Source organism: Manis javanica, chromosome 14 (genome assembly GCF_040802235.1).
Source record: "Manis javanica isolate MJ-LG chromosome 14, MJ_LKY, whole genome shotgun sequence".
Lineage (NCBI taxonomy): Eukaryota > Metazoa > Chordata > Mammalia > Pholidota > Manidae > Manis > Manis javanica.
The window spans coordinates 3,004,480-3,028,104 of NC_133169.1; the positions used below are offsets into that span (position 1 = coordinate 3,004,480).

Sequence of the window (23,625 nt, forward strand, 5' to 3'; positions counted from 1 at the left end):
CACGCCCTCCCCACTTTCTGAGAGTTTTCTCCTCCCTTTGACACGGAGAGAGCAGGACTGCAATGAGAGGCCCAGCTGGTCAGAATGTGGACAAGCCATACAGGCCCAGGGCTGCAGGCTCCCGCGACCCAGGCCCCAGCTCGGGGCTGGAACAGGCACTCTCCGGGCCCTGGGCCCGAGGGAAGCCCACCTCCCACCACAGCTGTGCACCCACAGTGAGGGAGAAACTCTGCCTGGGAACCAAAGTGAGGAACCCAGGAGAGGAAATTAAAATCCTTCAGTTGCAGTGTATTAAGTCGTTGCAGCACGCCGAGGCAGCCATTCATGTCACCCAGGACGCCTGAATAAATGTTTAGTAATGAGACACGCAGAAAGGGGCTTGTCACCCTGTGATAGTCTTTCTGCAAAGAGTTTGATTTAAGGTTGGTATCAGAGCATGAACCATGTTAAAATACAATTACAAAAGAAACAGGAATTTAATTAGTGAATTGCAAGGAACAGCTTGGAACTGAGGAGGCTGGTGAGAGCCGATAGGTGCTGGCAGGGAAAAGAGAAGAGAAGAGGCGGGGTGTGAGGGGAGAAGCCACCTGTCCCTCTGGTGCCACACTGGGAAGATGGAGGTGACGTCACCAGGAGAGGGAGGGAGGAGATGACTTCCTCCTTTGAGTTGCGATGCATGACACGCTCAGAGAATCTGCAGCTTCTCCTCCTGGGAAGCCAGCACAGTAACTGCAACCTGTCTCCCATCTTCCTACCACCTCCTATGTCTGCAGGACCCTGACCGACTGCAGATAATGCTGCTGCTGGGGAATTGGGAGGACTGCATGAGGAAGTCCCAGCTGTGCCAACTACTGTCAGTGTGCCACCCAGGCGGCATTGATTTATTAGCATGCCGGGAACCCTTTTCCTGAGTCTTGGTTTCCTGTCTGTGGTAAGGAGGTGCTTAGCACATAGCACGCACTCCACGAGCAATACGAGGCTGATAACCACTTGGTTCCAAATGGATATACGAGTCAGCAGTCTTAAAAGTGAGGGGTACATGTGACCCAAGGTGTGTAAGATGCCTCAAAGGAGTATGAGAAGAAAATATTAAAATTTCCATTAACATGTACTTTTAATCTAAAAATAAGAACACATTAAGCTTTATTCACATTTATTTGATAGATTAACAACAGTTTACTAATCTAGGCTTAGGGAAGTGCCTAGCACACATAGTAAGCATTATAGATGAGTTGGCTATAATTACATGTGTGTGTGTGTGTGTGTGTGTGTGTGTTGTGTGATGAGTGCTCAAATTATTTTTAATTATAGAGATCTACAATTAAAAATTTGAGACCATTGTCTAAGTACTGGATCTCCAGAGGAATCAGGAGAGGGATGGAGAGCAGGAAAGAAGGAAAGTCCCAGGTTATATAAGCTTGCCTCCTAATAAACCAGAAACAGAGCAAATTGAACCCAAGCAAAAGGAAGGAAGGAATTGAGATAAAAGCAGAAATCAACGAACTGAAGTGAGGAAAACAATAGAAAGTAGCAATGAACCAAACACTAGTTCTTTAAAGAGATCAATAAAATTGGTAAATTTTTAGCCACACTAAGAAAAAACCCCCCACAAATTACCAATATCAGGAGTGAGAATGGGCGACATCACCACAGATCCCATGTACACCAGACGGTAGTGAGGGAAGAGGGTGACAACTTGATGCCCATAATTTGGAAACCTTAAGTGCAATGAGCCAGTTATTTGAAAGATGCCAAACTCATTCAAAATAAATAATCTGACTAATTCTATCTTTATTAAATAAATGGAATTTGTAGGTAAAGCCTTTCCAGAAAAGAAACCCCAGGCTCAGGCTTACTTGGTAAATTTCACCAAAGTTTTAGGGAAGATGTTATACCTGTCCTAGAAAATCTCTTCCGGAAAGTTGAAGAAGTAGGAAATTTTCCAACTCACATTATGAGGCCAGCATTATACTGATATCAAAATCAGACAAAAGTATTATAGGAAACTCCAGACTAATATACCTCCCGACCACACACACACACACACACACACACACACACACACACACACACACAATCCTCAACAAAATAGTAGCAAATCAATTCCAGTGATACAGGAAAAGGGTAGTATGTCATGGCCAAGTTGAGTTTATGCCAGGAATGCAAAACTGGTTCAACATTAAAAAAAAAAATCAAGCAATGTAGTCCACCATATTAATAGACTAAGATGCAATAGATACTGAGATTTTATATCTCAAGAGAAGCAAAAATAAGTATCTGACAATCTTATTGCCTCATAATAAAAACTCTCAGTAAACAGAATGGAAGGAACTTCCTGAGCTAGAACAATGGAATCTACAAAAAATACCTACAGCTAATATGGCATAGAATGACGAAAGCCTGAGAGCTTCTAAGATCAGAAACAAGAGAGATATGCCTGGCTTTCAGGATTCCTAGAAAGAAGGCTGACAGATAGTAAAGAAAGAGTTAAAACTGTCCTTGTTTACAGATTACAGGATTATACATAGAAAAACCCCAAGGGATGTACAAAAACTCATAGATCTAGTAAATGAGTTCAGCAAGACCACAGAAGACAAGATCAACATACAAAAATCAATCATTTCTATACACTAACAAAAAAAAATGTGGAAAGTGAAATAAAAACCCAATGCCATTTATAATCACTCCAACGTAAATGAAATACGTAGAGCAAACAAAACAGGTAAATCTGTGTGCAAAAAAATCACAAAATCCTGCTGAGAAAAATCACGGAAGACCTAAGTAGAGTGAGGTACACTTATTACATCCTGTGTTTGCCTCCCTACCTCCACGTGGGGTACGTTGAAGGTGAGGAGAGCCCAGGGGTTGGGGGGGACATAAGGGGCACCTAGCCATGACATGTTGCTATTTCCATCGGTGACAGTTCGCACTAGATCCCATTCAGCTAGTTCTTCTCACCCCAGGCCGTTTGTGAGCTCATAAATGGTACCAACAGCCTTTTCTAGTTAATGTTTCTGCAACTGGCCGTCCACCAGGAACTGCACAGGAAAACAGACACAATGCCTCGCGCTAAAGACCCATAAAAAAATGACAAGATTCATGTCTACTGGAAAAGATACAGACCCATGATCTCGATAGAGGTCAAGAGAACAAACCCCAGCTTAAGAAGGTACAAGTGAAAAAGAATGCTTTCTAGAAAGATTAGCCAAAAATCTCAGCTTTCTTCAGAGGGTAATACATTTAGTGAAAATGTCACACAAACAATGTGGCTGTTTCATGACGCTTTTCCTTCTGAACTGGCTCTGAGACCTGTCGGTTTCCTCTGCCCTCCTTACCTAGCTTCCCACTGGGAGTCCGGGGCTGACGGGTCTGACTCAACAATCCTGAGAACCGCACACACACAGCGGGGCAGGCCGGCTAAAAAATATGCCGACTCACTGTCACTTTTACCAGCCAATCAAATGATACTCCAAGGACACTGGGGGACGCAGCTGCTTTAGAAGCCAACTTCCAGCCAAGGTGTTAGCCAGGTCCAGCTTGGGATCTATGGGACGTGGGGCACGGAGGGTCGCTTAGATCTTGACTCACAGGCTCCCACCTCTTATTCCCTCTGTGATTGGATCCAATTTGGTAAGCTCCCTGGAACCTTGGACTCCTTTCTAAGATGGAGATTTAAAAGAAAAAAGAAAAACCTTCTTTCATGAGGGTATGGGGAAATCAAATGAGCTAAATGCCAATCAGAGTTGCACAGATGTAATATGTACGCAAGGAAGGTTCGATTTCTCCCTCCTACCCCCTGCTTTCCAGACATGGACGAGCTGTCTGGGCTCTTCTACAAGGTCAGGGGTGTCTAGCCTCCTCTGAAAGGCCCAGGAAGGCCTTGCCTCTCCAGAATTTCTCCTTGACTAGACCAGTTTTGATAAGAACCTACAAATCCCATCATAACCATTTCAATCCCATCTTCAGACCCGGTTAGTCCTGTGGCCTGCTGTCCACTCACCTCAGGGGTCTGCTAGGCTGTGGAGTGGGGGTCACGTTCCACGTGGCATCCAGGCAGTTTCTAGTAAAATATTTTGCCTGCAAGTTCAGTTAGTCTCCACTGGAAGGAAAGACTAGATCGTCAAGCTCCTGGACTGAAGTTCACTTGCGATGTATTAACTGCTTCTTGAAATAAGGTCCCAAAGAGTTGTCCACATCCTGTGCACCATCCTGATGGGCTAAGTGCCCCTTCTGTGTGTTCCCACAGGCTTGCCTGGGAAGGCCTCTATCTTGCTCTTAACTCTCTAGATCATTGGTCTGTGCGCCCACTGGCCGTCTCGCCCAGCACACTGTGATCTTGTTCACGGCAAGGATAGTGTCTTATTCATCTTTATATGCCCAGAAGCCAGCACAGTGCCTGTCATGGGTGCCCAATAAACGTTTATTAAATGAATGGAATCTCCTCCGATAAGCATGCCATCTAAACACGGTGCCTCTGAGCACGCATCGCCCATGGTCTCATGAGTGGGTGAGGCTCCCTGGATAATCCTACAGGATCAACTGGCTGCCTTCTGGGCTTCTTAAACTCAGGCTGCTATCAAGGCTGCCAATGTTGTTTCCCTGGGTACCACAGAGAATGCCAAGCTTTCTTAGTCTAAGGTGTTTGCTTCCTGTGACAACTTGCTTTTTTAATGAGCTTGTTTATCTCACCGTCTTGGATGTTAATATTGTTGAGAGGGAAGCATGCCGATTGCCTTGCTACCAAGCAGATAAAAATCTCCAGGGGGGGCGTGAAATGCATGCTATGGGCTAACAATTAACCAATAACTAAACTCTTTTTCAAAAGTGAAAAAGAATGCAAAAGAAGGGACCAAAGGGAAGAAATGGCTTCAAGATGAGCAAAAGAAAAATAGGAAGTGGGAGGGTTGCGTGTATTCCTTCTCTAAGCTTCTAGCATGTCCCATGGACTAAATTGATTATCCCAAACTCCATCTTCTAGGTTGAGCCCAGGGGCCTGCTGGGCTGCAGCCTCCCCTCTGAGCCACCCACCTACAGGGGAAAAATACACTCTGAACATAAAGGAGAGGTTGAAGGTTGGACAGTCCTTACCGATGTTTCCATTTGTAATTTGAGTGTTTACGACAGCAGCCTGCTTGTTGAACTATGGCACCTCCCTCAGAGTGGCTTCTGGGCTGGTTGTTCCCTGCCTGCCCCCTGCCTCCCTCCCCGGGTCTGCTCTCCACCCTTCTCTGTCCCGCCCTGTGACCCAGAGGCTGACTCTGTCTGCCTTGCCCGGGGCCCTCTCCTCTGGCTTCTGCTGGGCTCGGCCCACTGACAGCTGTGAGGTGGAGCAACACTCCTCAAACCTGAACGTGAGATCCGGGGATCTTGTTAAAGTGCAGATGCTGTTTCTTCAGGCTGGGGATGGAAGCCAGGACTCTGAATTCATAGGGCACTTGGGGACCACACTTCGCGTGGCAAGTAGTTCTCAGCACGTGGCCTCCCAGGCTTCCGTGTTTCCTGAAAAATTACTGAATGCACATTTGACCAACCCTCCCCAGACCTCTGGGCCAGACCTTCTGGGGAAGCCCCAGAGATGGAGGACTTAGCTCTCCGGGCGCTTCTGATGTTCGCTGGCGTTGAGCGCCGCTGGTGGGGAGGGAGGAGTGACTGAACGGATGGAATCTTAAGTCGTTTTTGGATGTGCCACTCGATTAATGGTATGGCCTCAGGCAATCGCTTCATCTCTTTAGCCTAGTGCTGAAGCCCCTAAATGGTTCATTCTTCCAAACCCAGAATGAGTGACCTGAGGAGAACGCTGGGCAGTATTTCACCTCCCTGGCCTCCCAGTGCACTGCTTCTCCACTGATTCTGTAAAATGGGATGAGGTACCCTTACCTGGCTCAGAAGGCTACTGTAAGGTTCTCACGAGATAACCTAAAAGCATTCGGGAACTGTCAGATAATACAAAATTATACAGTGCTTGGAATATGTGATTCAATAATGATTAAATGAGGAGGTGATTTATCCCAAATGTCACTACTATGCCTTTGGAAAACCCAGACTGTTTCTTTATAAAAACTCGATTGTTATGTGCCATGCATCCAAGATTCCTTACTAGCTGCAGACGTTTTCCATCAGAAGTGGGTATCCGATCATGATTTCTTAATGAAGAGCTACGTATTTTATTTCAGCCCTTTTATTAGATCAGTGAGGAAAATAACTCTGCAAGCAAATTAGCCCATTCATTCCAGGGCTCAGGTAACTTGTATATGAATATTTCCCCACATTTTAAATTGTTACCGGTTGGAAATGTGCTGAGACACCCAAAGCTGACTCAGGCAGCCATTTGTACCCTAACATCTGGTCCTTCCAGCCACACAACTGGGTATTTATGTCTGAGGTTTTTTATCTGGTTCTATCAACACACTCCCCAGTTAATCCTGTCTATAAACGGGCAAGCCTACATAGAAATATGACTCAGTCACTTCTACCTCAGTCAAGAAACACTAATTGAGAAGGATGATGGGAGTTTTATTTTTGTATGTATGTCCAGCAAATTCAAAAAAGTTTTAATAACTATTACTGAATCCTACTAAATGGAAAAACAGCAGTTGTAACCAAAACTTTCTGTACACCCTCTTGCTGCCACAAATCCACCTATGCACACACAAAATATCTGCCTCCCAGACATACCACACCTCACACCTGAGAATAATTTTCAAATATAACCATCCCATGTAACCTCTTAACTAACCAACCCAAATCTCACAATCCCAGCAGAGGCAGAATACTGTGGTGGAAATGGCCTCGAGTCAGTCAGGAGGAGACCTGCTACCAACCAGCTCCTGGACATTCCCCGGACCTTGCCCTTGAAGCCTCATTTCCATTTCTTGCAAGGCGTGGATGTTGAGGTGATCATATACAGTCTCCTCCATTTGTAAGGTTCTCTTTGGTGCACAGGCTCGGATGCATGTAGCTATGCACTGTTTCTATGTCCCTCGTCCATATGTTTACACTTACTTACCCTTTCTCCTTTTCCTGTCACTTCTGCTAGATGTAAACGTCTTGCAGGTAGATCCTACAGGCCACACTGCTTTAGAAACATGCCCCACAGACATACCCCAGGGAGCTCTCACTTTTTACCGCTGGCATCTGGCAAACTGCCTCCTCTCCTCTCTAACAAACCCGAGAAACCAGCGTTTGCTCCTGCAGAGCATCTGCGTTGCTTCTGGCCGATCTCACTGGAGGATGTTTTAGGGACATGTGATAGGTGCTGCTGTGTGCATCGGCCCATCATGAGGTGAGACTGGTCCTCCCACCATTTTCAGAGAAAAGCTGCAATCCCATGGACAGACCTGTCCTTGAGTGGGAAATAGGAGGGAAAGCTGAGCTGAGCCCAATCCAAAAAGAGCCCCTCGCTCCTCGCAAACAGAGTTGTTTATTGGTGAAATCTCTCACATCAGAGCTAGCAGCCGTGTATGCAATCACAGCATGTCTAGCTCAGAAGTTCTCAGGAAACCACATGTCCCCAGATGGGAAGAGATATGCCCAAAGTCATGTATCTGTGAGGGACGTGGCATTTAAGGTCTAGCTATCTGTCCCTCCCCTTCCCAGCACTATAGGACTTAGAATTCCAAGTACAGAGAGAAAAGGTGGAAATTTCAGGCGCTGCAGGCAAGCACGGCTGTTTGCAGAACTTTATCCAGGACATGTCTAGCACTGGGCCGTGGTGCTGGGAATTCCAGGGCAGAACTGTCCCACCTCTTCAACGCCACCGTGGAGCAGAGAACTCCGCAGGTGCGAGACAAACATCGACAGCCGAGCAGGGGAGTTAGGACTTGCATCATTTCTCTCAGTTTGCAGCTCTGTGTATCTGCTCTATGGAGGATCTTTTCAAGTAGAATCAACTTCTCATTCAAACCAAAACGTCCTGGAGGGTGTTTTACAGACATGTGATAGGTGCTGCTCAGAACCAGTGGGGCTGAGGGAAGGGCACCAGAGCACCAACCCTGGGGTTGGGTCCCTGACACGGCGAGATCGCAGACCACAAAATCATGGAGCATCGTCACTGCACATACATATCTCAGAGCAGAACTCCTCAAACTTGCATGTTTGTAGGAAATCACCTGGGGCTCTAGAAATGCAAATCTGGGTTCTGGAGGTCTGAGATGGGACCTGAGATTCTGTGTTTCTGGGGGGCCTCTGGATGTTGCTGTTGCCGGCCGGAGGACCACGCTCGGAGGAGGAGGGCACCGCAGGCCATCTGCTCTCAGAGGGCTAAGCACGTTTCTCCTTGAGCGTCCATCTTGGATTAAGGTTAGCTGAGCGTGGGGCTGGAGCCCGGTTTTGAGAAAGATTGTGAAGAATGTAAAGCAGCTTCAAGACCCAGAGACAGAGTCCTATAATGAGTTAACGATGTGTGGTGTGAGGGAGAAAGGGCCACATTCCATTATCCTTGAGTTATTGCCAGGTCCTCATTCCTAGAATAGTTGGCTCGGAGGGTTCCCTGCAATAACTATGGTCCAACCAGATGTTTTCCGGAAGGCTAGTCGAGGTAGCTGTGGCCTCATGAAAAAGGAACTTGGCTTGGAGTCAGAAGTCCTGCACATGATTCCCAGTGAGGCTTTCTGAGTCTCTCTGAGCCTCAGTTTCCTGCTTTGTAAAATGAGAATAATAAATCCTGAGAGATCTTAGGGAGATTCCACTTAATTAGAGACTGTAAATTCATGAAATTACACAGATTAAAAGTTAGCATTTTATGTCCTGCGATTTGCTAAGTAGGAATAACGGGTGCTGCAATATGCTGAAATTCATGCCTTTCATATACCTGTCATTTGGCACGTGTGCGTATAAATATATAGGTTAGATTCCTAGAAGCAGAGTGAATGCATTTGTAATTCTGATAATCATTAGCAGATTTCCACCCACGGAATGGGAATTTGTGCCCATTTGGCCCTCACGTCAGCCTGTGTCCCCGCAGCCTTGCCAACAGACTGTGCCGTCAAACTGGATGTCGACACCACTTCCGCCACTTAATCTACTGAACCCTTTTATTAATCGGGTCTATTTCTAAATGTCCTGGTTGTGCTATGGTCTGTTTGCCTACTCAGGTATCATCACCACTGTTCTTATGATTCAGGTTGTAAACTCACGTCATTGTCTAGAAGGGCTGATCCCTCTTCACTGCTCTTTCCGATCTCTTTCCGGCTCTCCTTGCTTGTTCACCTTCCCACAGGGACTTCAGAACTGCCATTTCCCAATTCCAGGGAAGGAGAAGGCAGAGGTCTCTGTTATTTCCTTTATTTGGATTAAATTTAATTTGTAAATTGAGGAGAACTGGCCTCTTTATAATCATTCTTCCAATAGGAGAGCATAGTAGGTCTTCCCATTTGTTGAGCTCTACCTTTGTGTGGTTTGTGTCATTGCTGAGTACGTTTCACACTGAGCAAAATTGACAAGTGACAAGGTAAGAGGACCAAGGCTGACAATTATGAAGGCGAAAAGCAGGTAAACCTGCCCCAAAGTGAGGGGGCTTTGACTAAATCCTGGCATAGTGGTGAGAGGCAAGATTAAGTCAGCAAGGAAAAGGGAGGGAGAAGAGGCATTATTATTTAGATTTAATGCTTTCTGTCGGTTATCTCACCGGATCCTCATTGCACACATCCTAACAGTATAATAATAATCACAGGCCTGCCTTGAGGATTATTTTATCCAGAAGCTAACACCTGCCAAGTGTTTAATATGGTGTGAGCCACACAGAAAGGACTCAGCAAATGTGAGAGATTGTAACGCTGCTGAGGATGAAGAAGGGGGGTGAGTCGAGGCTCTGTCACATGAAATAATTTGCCAAAGTTCTTACAGATCCATAGTTCAAACACAGGTCAGCCAGTTTCTAAAGTCCGCGCTCTTTGCACTGTATCGTTCTGTCTCTGGGGAAGTCAATTTAATTCAGTTTAATAAGTGTTTATTAAATATCTGCTCAAAACAACTTGACTATTATGTTCCATCCCAGAAGTCACATTGGTGAAGGCCCATCTACTGAAAAATAATGGAAACAAATGCCGCCTACCTTATGTACAAAATGTGACAAGGGAGTGTTTACCAGCTGACGTGACCGGTCATGGAGGGGCCGGAGGAACACTGGCCAGAGTCCGAGAGCTGAGTGCCGGTCAGGCTGATCTCTTCTTCCTCTCTCGCCTCTTGCTCCAGCTGGGGCCTCCCCCGCCTGTGCCTCCCTCATCTCCGTTTCTGCACTTTACGCTTAGGCGGGCGGCCCTGGGAGTCTGGGCTCACGTCACTGCCCCAGACTCACATCCTCACATCAAACCCTGCAGTCCAGCCCCCGTTGGAAAGCCCCCCAGGAAAGCTCTGATCGGCCAGGCTTGGGCGGCCCTCTCCCGGCTGTGCCCGGGGCCCCGGTGGTGACTGGCAGCCCCGCTCGAATCCCACAGTCGCCCTGACGGGAGGGCAGTCAGTTGCCCAGCTGAGAATAGGATGTTGGAGCTTTGGGCACAGGGAACCACAGGTGACAATGACAAAAATAAATGACAGTACCGCCACTCAGCTGAGTTATCATGCAGCCCTTTCAAAGCACTTTTAATTTTAATATGACATGATAACATGGGAAAATGTTTCTGCCATGATAATAGGTTAAGAAAAGCTGAATAGCCAACTGTATGAACATGGCTGTGTAAAAGCGAGAAACAAAAACATGTTCATAGAGAAAAGACTGAAAAATTAAAATTAAAAAACTCCACCAAATATGAGTACTAGTTATCTTCAGCCAGTGTGACAATTAGTGATTTTTCTTCCACCTAGTTTATTATTGTTTCTGTTGCGATAGCACTTTATATTTATTCCCAAAAGTTTCCTTTTTCATTTATTTATTTGTATCAAAGCAGTGCCTTGTGTCAAAAAGCAGCAGCCCCTTACCCACCACCACCAATACCGGATGCCTTAACCCCACTGTCCGGATCAGTCACTGAAGTTTGGTACTGTTTCTTCTAAGTAGCGTTTTTACATAATAGGCTTGTATTTCTAGGTCTTGTTTGTCCAGCTTAAACAGTATCTCTTCATTTCTCTTCTTCGTATTTGAAGATTGAACTCTAAAGTCATGCAAACATGTATAAATGCTTCCCTTTACCCCCATTGTCCCTAAACAATTATACTGAAATTATTGTCTAAGTCAGTTAAGGGCAGATCATATTATTACCGTGATGTAAATACTGTTCACTGTGGGGCCCGGCTCTGTCCCTCTTTCTTGCTCTCCTCTTTTCTTTTGCTGAAAAGCATCCTCAAGTGGGTGAGGATAAATATGTAGAGTCTTTATATATTGAAAAATGTCTTCCACCCTCCTCCTTGATAAATACCTTAGCTAGATAGAGAATTCTAGATTGAAAGGTATTGATGGGATTTCCCCAATGATATCCAGAATCCACTATTGCTATTGAGAAACCCAGTGTCATTCTTGACTTTGGGACCCATACTTTTCCTCTCTTTAAGAGCTGCTCTTTAATATAATGTTTCAAAATTACATGTCTTTTTTCCCCCACTCATTATGTTGGTGCCTAATGGGCCCATTCAAACAGGAGGTACATTCTTTTTGGGTCTGAGAAATGTCTGTGCTTCTCAATTCCTTCCAATTTTCTCTGCTCTCTCCTCTGGAAATGTTAAGGTGATAGGAGACATTCTGGGTCAATCCTATAAGATTATTTTTTCTGCTATTGCCCATTTCTTTCATGTTTTATAATTCTTTCTTGGTGTTATTTCTACTGGCTTATTTTTTAAATCAGTTTTAATTTCTAGAAGCTCTTGCTGCTTTTCAGGTCTTTTATCAGACTTTTCATATTTGGCTATGGTTACAGTATCTTTTCTTTTGTTCATGAGGACATTCTGCTGTTCTGTTTGTTGAGATTTTCTGTTCCCAGGAGAACTTTTTGTTTTCTCCAGGAGGTTTATCTTTCTGTTTGTTTCCTGCTCCCTGTTTTATGTTAAAGCTTTCCTTAAGTATCTGATGATCGTTTATTTTATGTTCATGTTTAATTTGGGGGTAGTGGTGATTGTCGGCTGCCGAGTTTCTAAATAAGGTGACCACGGGGTGAGGCGGGCTTCTCCCTGGAGGACTCCCAAATGCCCGGGGGTGGAGGTCTTTGCTCCAGAAAAGAATTCTTCGGTCACAGTGAGCAGAGGGACTAATTAGGCAGGGCTCACTGTCTTAGGTAGGCCGAGGAAGTGGTGCTGGGGGTCCCATGGCTCAGCACGTGGACTTACTCCTCCCCTTGCCAGCCCCTCACTCCTCCCCAGGGGTGTCCCACTGCCTGCCGGGGGTGGGCGGTGGAGTGGTGGGGGCCTGGGAGGAGACGGTGGCTCCACAGGGCTGGTCAGGGAATCGGGGGCGAGGTCCGGCCTCTCTGTATAACACCTTTTAGCCATTCGTCCTCTCTTAGGTGCTCCCCAAGTTTAGCCTTTTGCCGTGTGAGACTCTTGGGGTACCTGTCAGGTGCATGGGTCTCCTTTCCCTCTCTGCAGGCACCTGAGGGTGACCTCCCGGCTCTGCCTGGTCATGGGTTCTCATGCATCTGCTTTCCGTTTCTGAAAACTTGTCGCTTACTATTCTCTCTATCCTTCCAAGTTAATTCCTTTAAAAAGATCATTTTGCAATCATTCGGGGGGACTCTCTGGAAAGGATAAAAACACATGCAGTCAGCTCCCCTGATGAATCCAGCGTCTGACTTACTATCCTTGTTTTAAAATGAGCATACGCTGTGTTTATAATGGAGAGAATACACTTTCATTTTTAAAGTGGATAATTAAAAATCAATAAGGAAAAGAAAGACCAACAATGAGACAGAAAATGGACACAAGAGTTGACATGAGTCATTGTTTGGAAGTGCCCCAAATCTAGAATTTAGGGTTTGAAAATGAAAATAGAAGTCTCAGTGCAGGGTCATTCCCTCCTTCCGGCTGATGGAGGTACGTTGCAGTAACAGCCCCAGTGCCCGCGCTGGAAGGGGGGACAAGGGCCGCTCCCTCACCCATTCCTTCGTTTGACCTCTTCCCAGAGCCCCTCGGGGAGCTGAGCTGCCCCTGGAGAGCGGGGGCCTCCGGAAAGGAGCGAGGACCCCCACGGGCGCTCTGAGCAGCTCGGTGGTGCCTGGCAGGGGGTTCCCTGAGCTTATGGAGGGGAGGCTGCTGATTTGGTAAAGTGGGTCGTTCCTGAGATGAGAGAGTCCAGCGTCAAACCTGAGATGGGGGGCAAAGACCAGCGACGGGCAGGCCTTGTGCCCTGGAGTTGAGGGGGAGGCATGACACTGTGAGACAAGGGTCGGGACCCTTGTGGAGGGCTCTGCCCCTGTTGGAAGGTTAAATAGGCGCCTGCTTTTGCAGAGTCCAGCATGAGAGACCGGCGGGGATGAGCTGCTTCAAGGAGCCAGACTGGGCTGAAGTGCCTCCTGGGTTGAAAACATTTCTATCTTTTGGACAGAAAGAATCACATAATGTACCCGGGTCCTGTTTGGTTCTAGCTTCCGGGAAGCCTGAAGTCAACGTTGCAGCTGCCAGGCCCTCCGTGAGCAGACTGCCCCCGCTCCTCACAGAGACAGAGGCGATCCAGGGGACAGCATCTCAGGGTCCCCTCTTCCCCACCCACTAGATGCTCTGCATGTGCTCCCCCCTCTTCCCTGTCACCTTGCCTAACACCACGGCCTCCGTCCGGGCTCTGCGTCGCTTGTCCTTCAACTGCCGCCTCATTTCCTGTGACTCCACGTATGGGCCCTCGTGCCCGCTGTTCTACATTCAAACTGCTCTCTTTTGCTGAACTGAGTGGATATTTTTCAGTCTTTCCTTACCTCTTACGACAGTGCCGCATTCTCCTTGAACCGCTGGCCTTGACTTGCATCTGTCCACAGGCTCCAGGACGGATGCTTTCGCTCCTCCCCCGGGGCCATTCATTCCTTACCAGCATCCTCTGCAGGCTACCCCCCATCCGTCCGTTAGGTGGCGCTCTCGCCAAGGTTTATTCTCCAGCTCCAAGGTTTAGACTCCAGGTCCAGGCACAACTCCTGGAGCCCTAAAGGATCTACAGATGGACTTCGAGCGGTCTGGGTATCCCCTGGCGAAGTACACGCGCGCGCGCACACACACACATAGCAGAAAATAGCTTTCCGCCTGCTCCCTAAGGGGCCCGGCAGCCAGTCGGGAGCCCTGGCATGTGCACAGTGTAGGTCTTCTGGTCAAAGGTCCCCCTGAGCTCCAGCCCTTTGTCCCCGCAGACATCTCTAGAGCCGCAGGGCCAGGGAACAACTCCTTCTCTTCCTACCCAAACCTCTCCCAGCCTCTCTTACCTCAGGGAACAGCACCGTCGTCCGCTCAGCTGTGCGGGTAAAATACCCTCGCGCCACCTTGGACTCCCCCTCTCCCCACTGCCGTGTCCACACAGGCTGCAGAGCACCTCTCTGCCCCACTGGTCTGCTCCTCTCCAGCTCTTGCGCAGAAGACCCCAGCCCCATTCACTGTCCCACTGCAGCAGCCGGTCGCGCCCCAGGTGCAGGTTTCCCAGCAGGCGCTGGCTCGTCCCTCCACATCGACACTCCGGGAGGACGGATTAACAGCTTTTCGCTTTTCGGGAAGCTTCCAGACCTCCCTTGCAGGCCTTTTTCTTTCCTGCGCTTCTCCGCTTTGTGTAAGGACTCATCCTCCCCTAAGTTCTTCGTTCCCTGGTCATCAGAGGGCAGACCCCCTTGATTCTGTCGCGTAGTTAGCGCGTGCACATTCTTCAGGATGCCTCCTCCCCAGGGAAGCGTCTGTCACCTCAGAGCTGGAAGGGGCTCAGAGAAGAGGAAGAAGCGGAGACTAGTCGTGGCTGCCCCTCCGTGCCCGCCCTCTGGCACACGCCTGCGGCTCCACCCCACGCAAGGAAGACCTGGCTCGGTTCCTGCCGCTGCGCTCGGGGATGGGATGTCGGGGTGCCCACACACACTCCCCTTGCGCTCCTGAAACTGCCCTGCAGGCAGCTGGTCTCTCCTGGGAGCTTCCCACACCTCCACCCTGCAGGCTGGGGAAAGAAGAGACGCGGAGACGCGGGCCCTAGGCGGGCCTTTTTCTGGTCTGAAACCACCCTGGGGAGATGTACTCCAGGTCTGGTGGGTTCTTTGGTTTGGGGAAGAACTGGACTGCACCCAACACCCCTGAGCTTGAGACAGGACCTCCCCGAGGAGCTGGGGGCGGTCCCGCCTCCACACCAAGACGTGCTGCTCCAGCCCTACAGACGGCCTTATCAACAGTGTGCAGGCCTAGGAAGCCTCTGCTCGCTCCCACCTCAGACGCCCAACGCTTTGCCCTTCGTGGCCCAATGCCCGCCTGCAGAGGGAGTGAGTAACCCCACCCAGCACCTCTGCTGGGTCGTGAAGCCCCTGCACGGTGGCCTGCACAGATGGCACCCACCCTGCCCCCTGTGGAGGCACAGCTGGAGGCGGTGACTCCTGCAGGGCTGGGGCCATGCCTGAGGCCCCTTGCTTTCCTCCAGCCCTGGGAAGGGGGTAGGTAAGGACGCTGGAGAATAGTAAGACCCAGCAGCCTGAAGCAGAGCCCGGCTGCCCCTTGGGATGCTGGGACGGGAAAGGCTGGGTCAACAGCAGGGGGCGCTCTGAAGACACTGGAGTGCTACCTGCTGAATGACAGCAGATGCTCTGTAGATTTGGCTGTCCAATGGGTGTTTTGGAAAATAAATAATGGGCTTTGGGAAGGAGTGAAAGTGTAGGCAGAAGAAGGGAAGAAAAGGAAGGGAGGTAGGGGCAGAGAGGGCCGAGCAACTCTTGTAAATGGAAAACATGGTTATCTGCTCCACGCTTTACATCCCCATCTCTTGCCAGGGACCAGGTACATATAACCACAAAATCCTTCTGGGAACAATGCCCCACCAAAAATAGGGCGCCCACACGGACACTTTGGGATGGGCATGGCTAATGAGGAAGGTGGCCGGGGGGCAGCCGGGGCCTCCCTCAGTCACAGGACGATCCAGCTCTGTGCACCTGCCGGGCAACGGACTGTGTGCCGGACATTTCAGATGCAGGGAGCGATGAGAAAGGTCCCTCTTGCTCCACTCTCAGGCTCTACCTGCCCGCCTCCCCTCAGGAACTCTACTCAGAAAGGGAGACACGTCACATCCCCACACGTGGAGGACAGATCTGTGACCTGACCCACATCAGTGAGCAAGTTAGTGGATCTGGGACCAGTCTGTGCACGGACCAAAGAAGTGGGCTTCACTTTCATATGGATGGACAGAGACAGAGACAGAGACAGAGATAGACAGAGACAGAGACACTCAGATATGCATATGCTTATACATGCACATGGACTCCTGCACCTGTTGCCTGCCTGACCCATACTCTTCAGCCCTGGGGAACACTAATGCAATCAGGTGGGCTATCTCCTGCTTTTCTGTGCCTGTTTAGGCTGAGCAGAGATGCTCGCAAGTCACAGATGGAAAGCGCCTCCCTCCACAACCACATCTGCAGGCCGTTCACTTTGTCAATACAAAGCTACCCTGCATGGCCTGGATTCGCCCCACTTTATTCTGTGGCAGGTGGCACCAGGCCAACCAGCGCTTGTGCTAGCCCGGCCGCCCTATTCCCCACTCCTCAGGCAGAATGGCACGTGCTCTGTACACAGAAGTCGGCCTGCCGGCTCAGGGGCCTCTCTTCAGACTAATTCTTCAGAAGCACTTGTACAAATGCGGTGGCCCCCCATGCAGCTCGTACCTTGTGATTCAATGCTCCAGGCCTCTGCCCCAGTGAGCTCTGAGAGCTCCTTCGGGGTTGCCCCCATGGTGCTTTGCGTGCCAGAGATTCCAAGTGTGGGCCCCGCACCCAACCAATTGCAGGTGCTCTGTGAAACCCTGATAAATGCATGTGCGTGTGGGTGGAGTTCCTAAAGACCCAGGAGCTTGTCTACCCACATCTTCCCCTCCCTGAGAGTATCTCCCTGATCGGGGCCACCAATTGTCCCCAACCACACTTTGACCCAGTGACCATCAGGTGACTCTACACTTTTCCTGGAGGAAATCGCCCCCATGAAATGGCCTTCCTGCCAGGAAGGCGATGCCTCCTGGGGACACCCCTTGCTCAGTCTCATGATGTCTGGCTGTCCCTGTTCTTGGCATAATAGTTCCCAAGATCATCACTCTGCAGGAGAAGGAATGATGTTTCACAGTGGCAAGTGTCTGGCAAAGCCTTTGGGTTTAATCAGAGCTGTAACACTTTGGGTTATAATCAGAAAGTGATTATAAACTGCCCCCTGCCTCATCTTTCCCATCTACAAAATAGGCTATTATTACCTAGCCTCAGTCAAGAATGCAACTCGATCATTTAAAAGTGGTCGCCCCCACCACGAATGACCTATGACTTCACCAGCATGGGCTCAGCTCACCGTATTGCCTTCATTGCCTTTATGAGCAGTCATCTCCTCTCCCCCTCAGCAATGAGCCCCCTACAGTCCTAGAATCCCAGAATAAGCTCAGAATTCATGTTTAGGGGCAGAACACACTAGCAGAAAGCACTGGTATTGAAATCAGACTGACCTGAGCTCAAATGCTGAATGTGCCTGTTGGATGCCAAGATTGAAGTACTCAGTTTTCTGATCTGTAGAATGGGGCTGCTTGCTATGTGCCTAGAAGGAGGATATGGAAGAGAAGCTGCATGAACAGCAGTTTCTGGCCTACAGTATATCCTTTTATGATAACTATGGATATTCACTAATAAATAAATCCTAAGAAAATACTGCAAAAGAAAAGTTAAATCCATGTAAATCCTAGGTTACAGCATTTTCAGTAAGAGAGAAAAATATTTTAAACTTAGCTGTCCAAAAATAAGAGAATAGTTCATCATAATATGGACTCCTTGGATCCAGAAGTTTTACTGCTAGGAATATATTCTACAAAAATACTCTCACCAAAAGTCCCCAGGGAAATACGCACAAGAACTTGGGCTGCAAGATTAGTTGCACAAGAAAAATTTGGAGACAGTATTTTAAAATTTCATGAAGCCATGCCTAAACATGAGTATTTTACAACATGGAAGAATAGTCATCGTATTGTTGAGAAAAAAGCAAAAATTAACTAACAAAAAACCAGGTTGTGGGACACTATGTGTAGTGTGAGCCCATCTTTGAAAAGAAAGAAGAAAAAAAAAAAGAAACAAAATGCTGTGTATTGCATGTATATCATAGAGAAACATTTAGAAGTTGACACATTTTAAATTGTAACTGGTAGAGATAAATTTTCAGCATTGTGCACTTTTGTATTCTTTGAGTTTTATTTAAAAATTTATAACTTTATAGTTTGAAGTATATAATTTAAAATGAAAATAATGAAAGTTTTTGAAAAGGAGGACACAGACAAGTAAAGGCCATAAAATTTTGCGAGTAAGGAAGCCCTAAGAAGACAAAGTGCTTTCCACAAAGAGAACAGCTTACAGCTGAGGCGGGTCTGCGAAGAATGACAGTCCCTTAGCGGTGACCACAGACCATGGCCTCACCCACCACTTCATCAGTCCCCTAGTGGAAGTCAGGAACGTGGCTGAGTGCCCACCATGTGCTGGGAGGGGCACTGGGTACCTTGAGAGGCCTTTCATTTCGTTGTCATGGCAATCCTATAAGCTACCAGAGCTAGCAGAGGCCCCACTTAGCACGTGAAACCCAATTACAATCAATTAAAAGAAAGCTTGCTTTGGCAGAAGGGGACTCCCTAAGAGATGGCTTCTGAATGTGTTGCTAATGGAGACTTGGCAAATGCCTAAATAATCAAGGTGCCTGGGGTGTGTGCATGAGATGGGCAGATTTCCACAGACAAAACCAGACCAATAGCATGGTGACCTGAGTGAAAGGTGTGGTCTGTACAGTGTATGCAAAGAGAGGTGGGCAGAAAGGGCTTATCCAGTTCTATCCATGAGATGGAGGGTCTGTAAGTGACAGACACGGGTGACGTCTTCACACAGAGGAACACTGTAAGGGGAAAGTGACAGATATTAAAACAGTATGACTTTATTATAAAACATTTTATATTTATACATAAATTGCATGAACTATATCATTGCGTTTTCTGCACACCTACTATGTGTCAAGCCCTGTAGATGCTAGAGTGCTTTAACATATTTTTAAATTTAAAATAACCCTATGACAAAGGACTATTGTCCCCCACATTTTATGGTGAGAAAACCAGATGCTAGAGCATTTTTTAAGCCAGACCCCCAGCTGGGAAGTGGGGGTGGGGGCAGGACTTGAAGATAAGCCTCTCAGCTTTGGGCCCTGGTCTTCTGCTCTCCTGTGTCCCTGTGCTGCCCACCTGTCCTCAGAGAGGAAATCAGCTGACTGTCCTTCCTCACCTGGCATAACCCTTACTCTCCTGGACAACTAGGAGATCGCTTTACTCAGCATGAAACACTGGACTGGTTGATTTATGGACAGAAAATGCTTCTAAGCCCTTGACAGATTTCCCAGGTCAATATCATTGTGTCCCCTCTGTAGATTCCAACTCACACATCTAGACAGACAGAAATGGTTCACAATTCCAATCCTCTGGGAACGTGTGAAAATAAGCTTGAAGTGCTGTACACGGGCGGCATGTCGTTCTGGAGAGCGTTACCGTGACTCAGCAGTCTGACAGCTGTGCTGATGGGAAACCTGTATTCGCTGGAGCAAAGGGCTCATTCGTTGAATGTGCACAAAACTGTCGGACCTCTCGGTGCCCAGAGGAGTTGCCTCAGAAGGAGGCTGACAGGTTCTTTGTGCGTGTGTGGCGCTGGTGGGAGGTGGTTGGCATGGGAGCAGGGAGGGGATAATTGGATGGGAACCTGAAGAGAGTGCATAGCTAGCAGGGCCCTGGGGAGTGTCTGGGCCAGTGGTTCTCAGTGTCAGAGGAGGCCTGCCTGCATTGAAATCAGCAGGGAGCCGGTTAAAAAGACAGTTTCCAAGGCCCCTCTGTCAGATTTTGAATTGGTAGTTGTGGCTAAGTCCCTGGAATCTGTAGTTTTAACACATTCTCCAGGCTATTCGAATGTACAAAGTGCTGATCTAAGCCTCTGGTACTGCGCCTGCAGAAGTGATGGTGTGACTTAGGGGGACCCAGAGATTAAGTAGCTGCCCTTCAACCAAAGCACTTCTCGCAGTCAAGGCGTTAGCGTCCACGTTCCCCACACCCCCAGGGAAGAATGCCCGAGTGATGCATGAATGGGGCAACGATGACTCAGAAGAGCCAGCCGCCCCAGACGCACACAGCTGCCACATTTCAAGGCTCCCAAACACAAGACACGGAGGACAGAAACCAGCACTGCTAGTTTAAGGGGCAGATTCCTCCTGCCCATTTACTTTAACATCTTCATGTACTGACCTGCAGACTGTCTCTGTTTGTTCCCCAAACACCTCTCGTTCTTGCTGGGTACCAGGAGGAAAGCCTTGTTTTTTTGTTGCCATGGCAACAAAGCATGGCATCACAATAGGCTGTTTTCAAGTGTTAGATGTTCTGAAACGGCTCGGTTTCAGGAAATGGGAATGCTGGCAGGGTCAGCGACAATCGTCAGCCTTCGTGCATCAGTGGGTGGTGGGCCTCCAGAGGGGCCCTGTGCCACGAACTATCTCTGAGGCCAGAGGACACATATTTGGACCGTCTACCCCAACCCTGGGTCCTGAGCAGACCTGAAGTCCGGCCTGGCTTTCGGCCACACACCCAGCCAAGCCTCCCGGGTCAACAGGCCGTTCGCAGTTGCCTGCAGGGACCGTATGCGGGGCAAGGCCTGACCCGGTGCCGTCGCCTGGGGGTACCGTCGCCTGGGGGGCTGATGTGCGTGGGCCTGAGTCATGGAGGAAGTGCCAGTCCATCTGAAAGGAACGGAGCTCTCAGGTCCCTCCTTGGCTTGTTTCCGTTGGGTGCATCTCCCCCACCTACAAAATGGAAGACAAGTTAGGCCCAAGCCTGCCCTTCCTGGGACAGGATGGATAGCAGCACCTGCACCTGGAGGCAGGCTGGTTCTTCGGCCGCACTGGTGCCCATGGCTGGCACTCTCCTTGCGGGCCCAGTGTGGTTCCGCACGAGACAGCTCGTGGTTATTCTCCTCTGCGTCTACCACAGTGTCCGGCGCCCGCGGAGCACTCGTTCATGTTTGGTAGGCGTTCCAAGATGAAGTCTGAAGTAAAAGGGCTTGCGTGTGTGTGTGTGTGTGTGTGTGTGTGTGTGTGTGTGTGTGTGTGTGCGCGTGCCTGGTGCGTGTGTGTTTTGGGTGATATGGGCCTGGCTTACTTGAAATGATAGGAAAGGAGAAATCTGAAAGCTGTTTTAAGGCATCTCCAAGGGAAGCTGTCGCAAACTCTGGTTGACTGTGTAAGCCGCTAAGAGTTTGTTTAAATACCAGATTTCAGGTCCCACACCTGGGGTTTCTGATTCAGCCAGGCTGGGAGAAGACCCGGGAATCTTTTGAATCCAGGCCCCGTGGAATCCGACACACAGTCAAGAATCTGGTAGCGGATTAAAATGAAAGGGTGAAGGAGGCCTAAGCGTTCGTGGCTCTACCTTAACGTAGTTCACAGCCCAAGTTAGGAGTTAAAAGCTGTGCATATCAATCAGTTAAGTACGGAAAGAAGCACCCTAGAAGAGGGTGCCAGTGAGGCGCGAAGCAAGTGCGTCCAGCGCCCAAACCCAAGAGTCGCAGAATGAGGACCTTGAGGCTGTCGGGCGCTGTCAGGCAGGGGCCCGTTGAGACGTGGGGCTTGAAATCGAAGTGGACCTTGAAGGGCGACCACAACTTTCTTGGCAGAGATGGAGGAGGCATTTCTGGACATTAGTCTTTTCTCTCTACCATGTTTTTAAACTCTAAAGGGTTTACGAGCAACACTGTAACCTGGTGAGGACCAGCCTCGGGGCCATAATTTTCTGCCCCTTCCACCACCTGGGAGTTGGGGGCTCTGCTGTAGGATGGACGTAGGCCCCTGTACCCCGATTCTCAGAACAGTCCCCATTCCCACAGTTCACTCCCAGGCGGCCATACTCTGCATCAACCAGTTTTGTGTGGCTACTGACACAGCTGGGGATAGAGATACAGATGGAGACGGAGGTGACGCCAGTGACAGAGCATGCGGAGATGGCAAGTGTCACCTGCAAACAGGAGCGGCCTCCACACACTCCCTTATACTCCTGACTGTCCTTTAAGACATTCACTCAGGCATGAGTTCTTCTAAATTTAATGTGAGATGAAGGGAAACACGAGCATGGAAAAAGTAGGAAGAGGCCTATATGGCTTTATAAATAAAGCATCTGGTGTCGAGGGGTTATTTAGGAAAATCGAAGGGAGCAAGGTAAGAATCTGCTGTGTCAGTGTCGAGACAGGAGAGGAAAAAACCACAGGAGGTATTAGGAGAATCATAAGGGCTTTTTGTATACCTGCCCCAGCCTGGAAGGAGGCATATTAAATAAACGATTAGTACAAAATGATCCACATGCTGAGCTTCACTCACAGGGGAAAAGAAAGACAAGGAGCTGTGAACAATTAAGAGCTACTATGATTGATCAGAAAGCCACGGGGGGGCAGCAGCTGCCAGACGGGGAGGGTACAGGCAACTGGGATGCATGCAGATTCGCCATCCCTGATTTCCAGAGAGCCCAGGAGTGGGCGATGAGCCAGGCCTGCCAGGGCCGAGTCTTCAGAGGGAACAGCAGGGTGGGGACCCAGGGGGCTACAGACAGCCAAAGCCTGGGATTGAGTGGCCAGTGCCAAGTATGGTACAGCGAGCTACGTCCTAAGGAGTGCGTGGCCACCGCGGATATGTATAAATTCATTCTGTCTGCAAGGTATCCCACCTGAAGCAGGCCTGACCTGCTTAAATAAATGCACAAAGAAGGAAACAGGCAGGATGACGTGCACCAGCCATAAAGTTGGTATGTTTGTATAAATGGACTAGGACACTGACAGATTAGAACAAACCCTTTATCAGAACTCAGGAAGTGAGGGTCTATTTCCTGTTATTACAAGTGTTACTGAAAACAGGTACCTTTAACTCATGACTTGCCCTATGCTGGGCAACGGTGCTAAGCATTCTACATAGAATAGGCTCCTTTAACTCTCAGAACATCTGTATGATGGGAGTTTATTCTCACTGTACAGGTGAGAAAACTGAAGCTCAGAGAAATTAGATAAATTATCAAAATTTACATCATTAGTAGGTGGTGGAGGAGGGCCAACCTAGGTGGGTCTGCCCCTGAGTAAGGCTTGATTGTGCCACCAGCTCACAGTAGAACCTGAGGTGGAGTGTCACCACATGTCCTTTAAGAGTATGTGGGTGGTACCTGTGGCAGAAAGAACAAAGGCTTGGAACTCGAATCCCTCTAGCACGGTGGTGCTGGATAGCCTGTCTGAGCCTCAGGTTCCTCATAAGTAAGTAAGAAAATCACACCTGACTCGCAGGCATTCAGTGAGGCCTCTTGGTAGGTGCCTAGAAGCTGGAGCTGTCTGTGAGCTACTCTGGGTGTAAACTGACCTGGCTGTACACATATGACAACCGAAAGATAAAACGGTAGGTAGTTTATGGAAGAAAAATCTTTTTAAAATTAATGTGATTAAATTTATTGAAAATTTATTAGTTTCTAAATGTGGTATAGAGGGT

The 23,625-nt window shown here is 48.6% G+C and overlaps 1 protein-coding gene and 1 long non-coding RNA gene across 1 annotated transcript; one reads left to right on the forward strand and one right to left on the reverse strand.

The window, feature by feature from the left end:
• The window catches only part of FAM78B (family with sequence similarity 78 member B), a 310,016-nt gene that overhangs the window by 127,710 nt on the left and 158,681 nt on the right, over positions 1-23,625 (forward strand).
• On the reverse strand, positions 3,203-5,199 carry LOC140846250 (uncharacterized). Its single transcript, XR_012125256.1, has 3 exons — positions 5,089-5,199; positions 4,001-4,396; positions 3,203-3,659 (listed from the first exon to the last, which is right to left on the reverse strand). It is a non-coding gene; the product is annotated as an uncharacterized lncRNA (long non-coding RNA).